This window comes from Tasmannia lanceolata, unplaced genomic scaffold, assembly GCF_043159265.1.
Source record: "Tasmannia lanceolata isolate RefF3 unplaced genomic scaffold, GAP_Taslan_0.1 ptg000002l, whole genome shotgun sequence".
In the NCBI taxonomy this organism is placed as follows: domain Eukaryota; kingdom Viridiplantae; phylum Streptophyta; class Magnoliopsida; order Canellales; family Winteraceae; genus Tasmannia; species Tasmannia lanceolata.
The window spans coordinates 27,457,482-27,465,082 of record NW_027518679.1 but is presented as its reverse complement, the minus strand read 5'-3'; positions in this window follow the sequence as shown (position 1 = coordinate 27,465,082).

Sequence of the window (7,601 nt, the reverse complement as noted above, 5' to 3'; positions counted from 1 at the left end):
AGGATAATTCGCGCCCAAGTAAAGGAGGGTATGGCGTATGCCGTATGCGGCAGACTTTAACTCTTTTTTAACGTCCACGGGGTGCGAATTATCCTACAGAGGGAGCGATTTTATCATTGCCCAAAAGGAATACTCAGGGTACGCTATGAGCTCTCTTAAATTTTAACTATTTTTTTGGGCTTATATTGCCACCCATAAATTTAGTCAAGTTAATGAAATTTGTATTAAGAATTAAAGCATATTTATCAAAGGGATTTGATAGGGACCATCTCTGAAGGCATTTCGTTGAAGGGCTGCTGCATGAGAGAGCTGCCACATAGGCTCAGGTTTTGTCTCATTCATCTAATTAATATGAGGTGGCTGCTCTCTCATGCAACAGGCCTCCGCATAATAAAATGTATTTTTTATTCGAAGATATAAATTGATGCAATCCAAAAACCCCGAGGATCCTTGTTTCTTGGAAGCGGGGGCAAAAAGATAAAATAAATAAGGAAAGAGGCCCTTCGATCATCGTTGTAAGGAATAGAATACTTTGATGATGGTCGAAGGGATAAAATACTCCGATCACTGTCGAAGGGGATGAGATTTACTTTATTGTTTAACGAAATCAAATCAGAATTCAAAATCGCGTGATATTGGATCTTGTTAGATAGATAATAGAAAAACCTTTCTACTGATGCCAAAATCTAGACAAATGGACAAGATTTGAGGGTTGTAAAGTAGGCTACAAATAAAATAACAAAAATAGGAATAAAGAGCGTGAGAAACTTGTTCCACGTCGTACATTCTTGGTAGTTTTTGTCCGTTCATTTGGTGGGCACCAGCGTTAATAAACCTTGCCCATGAAATCATCTTTTATATGATGACTAAAACCCTCTGATTAACCTCTACATATTGGAGGGTTAGAATCATCATATGTAGATGATTTTGGGGAAAAGGCCTATTTACATCGGGGTCCAACTAGTGAACGGTCTAGATGTTGGAATAAAGTGGGCAATGCATCCCATCCTTGGCGATTTGCTCGTTGGATTGATGAAATCTTCGATCGAGTAGGAAAATCCATATCATTTCATTGTGTAAGAAGAATGGCTAATAGGGAGGCTGATAGTCTAGTAAGGGAAGGTTCCTCGGGGTAGAGTGTTGGAAAAACACGGATAGACCGCAGCGGATAAACTCTTCCCCTTCTATTTACGAATCAAGAAACAAGCCAAGAACAAGAAACCACATAGCAAAAAATAGCAATCCACCAAGCACAAACAATAACACAAGATTTAACGTGGAAAACCCTTCGATGCGAAGGGAAAAACACGAGACAAACTCCGAATGAAATCCACTAAGGAAAAGAGGAATACAAAGTCTTTCTTCTCAAGTTTTCTCTAAACTCAAGGCATATAACAAGAATAGAAGGTTAACATTGAAATCTTAGAGGAAATAGGGGTTTACCTCAAAAACCATTGCAAGAGAACTCTTTCCCACCTCAAACAACCAAGCGTGAGAGATCTTCTCCTTCTTCTCCAAGAACCACTTCAAAACCATAGTTTTGGCTTCTTCTTCTTCTTCTTTCTTGCCCTTCTTCAAAGACTTCAATCTCCAAAGGATTAGAGTTTCAAAACCCCCCTTTCAGGATTTAGCCCAAAGCAAACCCTAGATGGCCACAAGAGGAAACCTTATATTTCTCTCTCATGTTGTCTCCTTTCTCCCTGGCCTTTTTTTTTGTTTCACACGTTAAAAAACCCACGCCTCACGACTTTCTGTTTTCTTAAGAGGTGTGTGGGTGTGGTGGGGCCTACATGGGTATGGACCCACAACAATCTCCCCCCTCCAGCCCCATGAAGGAGGATACCTGAACTAGATGCTCACATAGCACCCATGCCTGCCAAAGCTCTGCATAGCTCATGCGTCACCTTTAGCACTGTCTTCGTCATCATGTCAGACAGGATTCCGTCGATGTGAATCTTGTTGATCTCTGACAACCCATTCTCTAAGACATTGCGAATCCAATGACATCGCACGTCAATGTACTTGGTCCTAGACTGGTAAGTGACATTCTTACTCAGATCAATGGCACTCTGACTGTCGCATCTAACTATGTATTCCTTATGGTCCAAGCCCAACTCTATAAGAAAGCGCTTCAGCCATAGCATCTCCTTACATGCTTATGTGGCAGCAATGTACTCTGCCTCCATAGTCAACAGTGCAACACATATTTTCAGCTTCGATTGCCATGAGATGGCCCCCTTGCAAAAGTAAACAAGTAGCCTGATGTAGACTTCATAATGTTTATATCGCCTGCCTTGTCTATATCTGTATAGCCTTCCACCCTGGGTGGTGAGTTTCCAAAACATAAGCATTGTTTCAAAGTGCCTTTTGAATACCATAAATTCCACTTTATAGCTTCCCAATGCTGCTTGACAGGATTTGCAATATACACCGGTTGCACATGCTATGTCGGGCCTTGTACAAACCATAGCATACATTATGCTCTCTACGACTGACGCATAGGGAATCTTCTCCATCTCTTTATGCTCATCACTACTGATTGAAGACACCTTTTGACTCAATTTGAAGTGACCAGCTATTGGAGCACCTATGGGCTTGGCATTCTTCTTTTGAAGCACGGACATGCGACTTTCCGATGGAATAGGACTTGAGATTGAATACAACTGATGGAGAACTTCTTTTCAATCCATCTACTTATAGAGGGTTGGTTGGTAGACTTATCTAGCTAACTATTACAGGGCCAAACATCACTTATTCAATTAATTTGTTGAGTCGACAACAAAGGCATTTTTTTCTTTCTAATGGAACTCTCCGACTCAGCCTATTGTGATGCTGATTGGGCGAACTGTAGTAACACTTGTCGCTCCACTACCGGGTTTTGTATTTTTCCTAGATGCAATCCCAATCTCCCGAAGGATTTAAAAACAAGTAGTTTCACGCTCTCCCGCCGAAGCAGAGTATTATTCGATGGTCTCCATCACCTGTGAATTATCACGGCTGCTCTATTTGTCGCATGATTTGGGCGTACCTCATCCCCAACCATCTCTTATTCATCGTGACAACCGGTTTGCTTTACACCTCGCCACAAATCATGTATCCTGTGTTTCATCAAATCATTCAAGAAATTTGATGGTGTGGGCAATCCATATCGGGCATGATTCGAATCATATGTCACGTCTAGTTTTGGTGCATGATATGGACATTACATGGATTTTAGGAATTTGCTTTTACCGTATTTACCCATTCTTTATCAATCTCACGATTTAAGGATATGATTTATATCTTATTGTTGGGAAGACAATATCGGCGGTCATCATGTGGCTTGGTTTATTACTTTTATTTTTCCGTTTAATTTGTGCACGATCGGATTATTTTGCTCGGCGGATTTTCTCAACACGTATAATATGTGTCTATATACATAATTCACCATCCTTCTCTTCTTTGCAATAGTTTTCTATACCCAACAAATGAATTAAATTATACTACAAAATGGACACGCACATCTAGACACCGACCCAAGTTGCAACCCTAGTTCTTGATGTGAATAGAGATTAGCAAGCCTCTCGAATGATAAAATGAACTCTGGTTTGTTGAGTTGGTGATACAAAATTGTTGGAACCCTCAAGCGAAATCGCTAATCGTAGCGGAACTAGAAATCACGTAGAATAAAATTTTCTCGGCGATTTCGCCCTTAAACTCAGGATCCTAGGGTTTAGATGATCTGATGGTGATTCAAATAAAAATATAACACATAAAAATACCTTTGTGACTGACCGTAATATCAGCCTCTACTTGATCTACTCCTCGAACGGCCACGAACGATCTGATCGCTGCGAACCCGCAAGTTGAACCGATGGATTTCTTCAAATTATGCAAAGGGAAGTTGAAGAAATTTTCTTCAAACATACGTACTGATCTATATCAATACTTTTGGATGTAAATTTGAATTTTCTTGATGGAGCTTTAGGTTTTCTCAAAATAATTTGAACTAGAGTTGAAAAACTAGGAGATAAAAAGAGAAAACTTGAGAGTAGAAGAGAGAGATAGTCTTGGATGCTTTTACAAGGAGGGAGCACGAATTTTCCAAACTTGATGAGCCTCAAAACACGTGATATGTTGGTTTATATAGAGTTGGTTTCTTACTTTAATAAATTCTTAAAGTTTCTCTCACAATTTGACTCAAATTGGGAAAACTAGTTAAGTAAACTTTGAATATTGGAAACCAACATAAAGTGGGAACCTATGGAGGTTTCCCACTAGAATTGGGCATGTTCCCAACCTTGGAAAAATGTCATTTTCTTGGGCTGGGCATTTTTGCGTGTGGGGCCCACCCTGATGCAGGTGCATTCCCGCAACAAACCTGTTGGCCAATTTTCAATTTCACTTTTTGATTATCAAATGACAGAATCTGGAAAATTCATAAACTACAACCTTGTAGACCTTTTAAAGTTGTTCAAAACGAGTACTTACACTCCCATTTTGGCCAAAAAGTCAGAGAGTTATGACTGGTTTAGTAAAATGGGTCCACAAGCTAAATACACACTTGTTATTTATTTGTCTTAATTAAATAAAATTATTTTCTCCCATCCAATGGATAAAATCTCCATCCATAATATTCTATAATTCCTAAAATACCCATAATTTAACAATTAACTCTTTGAGTATTCCAAATGCGTCTAGCGGTATACACCAAAGGAACTACGTAAATCTTTTCCCTTGCATCAAATGCGATGAATCTAGTCCATCCGTGCAATCTAGTAAATGTAGGACCCTTATCCAAAGGATATAAATGGGTCATTCGAGTTATGAGTGGGATCATTGTAGGGATCTGATGGTCGATCCTGCAGAACCCAAGAATGGGCCCCACTGCGGTTTTGCTCGGTAGTCAATAACTACAATCGCATTGGATCAGTGACCTCTATCGAGACGTAACCCTGAAGATGACCGTCAAATCATTGCACCCCTAATCACATCTAATATGTGCAAGTTTTTTATCCATTCCACATCTACTAAGTTGAGTCCTACGGGGGGGTGGACATCTACTACCCCTGAGCCCACTCAAGGTGTACCTTCCAGTTAAGCAATTAGGGCCCGCAAAATCATTTAAAAAACAATCAAATGTTTTAGTAAAACCTTTGATAAACTATTTATCAAATCCGCTTGGCCAAGCTATTTTATATGCCTACTGCTATAACCGAAACTGTAGATGATATCCCCATAATTGAGGCGAAGAATTCCATGTAGGGTATCCTTATTAGCCTCGTGGGTTTGTCCAAGACTCCAGTACTACCCTCTGGCGATCTTTATATGGATCACAGTTAGATAGACCAAGAATCATGGTCGAGCCCACAAACCAATATGACCCCTCAAGTCTAAAGACATGTAAAGGGTCCTGCCTGGTAGAATAGCCTTACTAACTCCTGTTCACATGCTATTCTAGTTTGATTCTGCTTAGTGCGCGATCCTATCGCCGCACCACTCTTCTTGCTTAGAGTCTACTATCCAATTGACAGAGATAAGCCACTCCACAACACGTGCTTATATGCAAGACTGATGCTGGTTGTGTATAGGAGGAGATGTCCAATCTCGCAACCAATCAGGAACATTTAAGGTCTGCAAAGAACCGAAATACCATATCTCTCTGCTCCTTTGGATTTGTGAATCCTTGAGCATGGTATTCCTACTTTGCTACCTAAGCCAGATAATAAGGACATCACACATATTCAATCTGTTAATACTCAATAAATGTCATAAAATATTTCCTTTATTAATTTTAATGTGACAAGCTATACGAAATGTGCTAGCTTTTAGGGCACCGACTCTAATAATAATCACCGGTTCTATTTCATTCTTAGAGTGGGTCCCACTTGACCCTTTTAAGTGGGATGTGTTCTCTCTCTCTCTATATATATAGGGTTCGTATATGAAAGAGAGGGTTTCAAGAAGAGGGGTTTTCTCTTGGGATTCTAGGAAGGGCTTTTATGGTGAAGCAAAAGCAAGGCTCTCTACTTGGTTACTCATGGTGTAGAGAAGAGAAGAGAGGAAAAATCTAGGGCAAGGAAAGAAGGGTTTTCTCTTGGGGCTCTATGAAGGTTTTGTGGTGAAACAAAGACAATGATCTATCTTCTTCTTCTTGGTTACTTAAGGTGGTTCTTCTACTCAAGGGGTGAGAAGAGAAAATCTAGTGCAAGAATAGGGGTTTTTTCTCTTGGGGATCTAGGAGGTCCTTTGTGGTAAAACAAAAGCAAGGTTGTTCATCTTGAGGGTGAGAAGAAAGGTTAGGGCAAGGTAAGAGGGTTTTTTTTTTTCTCTTGGGGGCTATTGGAGTGCTTTCTGTGGTGAAACAAAAGCAAGGTTCTTCTTCGAGGCATGATCTTCTTCTTCCATTGTTATTCTTCTCCATAGTATTTTCTTATTTGCAAGAGAAGCATTGTATTTGAGGGTATTCTAAAGGGGTTTTTTCTTATACTCAGTGTAGAGATTTGAGGGGTGCTTTGTGGTTACATAGAAGATTGGAGAGAAGAGTTTTATTGATGTATTTTACCAGTGGAGGTAACATTGTACTATTTTGGTTCTAAATAGTGAATTGTGTGTTGCCTTGTTTGTGGAGTAGCCCATTATGGCGAACCACATATATTCTTGCCTTCTTGATGTTGCTTGTGATTTGCTCCATTTTGTAGTTGTGGTTTGTTGGCATATATTTTTCTCTATATTGTAGTGCAAGATCTTGGGTAGTTCGTGTGTTCGGCCTGTGGTAGATTGGCAGATGTTATTGACGGTGGGTTTTGGCCGCCAACATGGTTCCTACCTAGCTGGGTTTTTTTTCCAGAGTTGGGAATCCTTGGATAAGTTGTTCATGACTCTTCTTAGTATATTCACTGTATAACGTACCCTACCAATTGCAGATATTAATGACGTTAATACTGGACAAAGCATCCTTGTGCATAACAGCCCTGTTACGACAAAAATAAAAATTAGAACGGCAAATGATATATTCTCCCTTTTTCTTCCTTGGGCCACCCCATCTAGCATACAAATAAAAAGAATGGTCATAACTTATAAATATGTAGGGGTCCCAATGGACTTAGACGGTCCGATGGACCATCCGAATGTAAATGGACAGGACCTAGACACATTACTAGGATCCATGTTCGGGACCCTATCTTTGGATCCGAAATTATTACCAACCGGATCTAGACAACCAACAGAAGCCTGCGGGACAGTCCTAAATCTGATTTTATTATGCTATTATATGAAGATACCCTGTACATTTTATAACTTTAAGTATCATTGTAGGGGTATTTTAGTAAAAATAAAGTTCTATGCATTTTTTTGAAGGATTCCTATTTTTAGTATTTTATCATTCATCTCTTTCAAGTCTTAAGTCACCCTCTTCTCTTCTTTCTCTAACCATTTAACCCTAAACCCCTAGCCCAACTCCTTGCCCCAATTGCATTCACACTCATGAGAAATTTTAAATGTGAAAATGTAAATAGGACTTATTAGGACACTGTGATAGACGATGAACATTCTGAATCCGATCCGACCAATAAGAGACTTGAATGTATCGTGACTAAGTCATTGGTGGATCTGATCCGGAG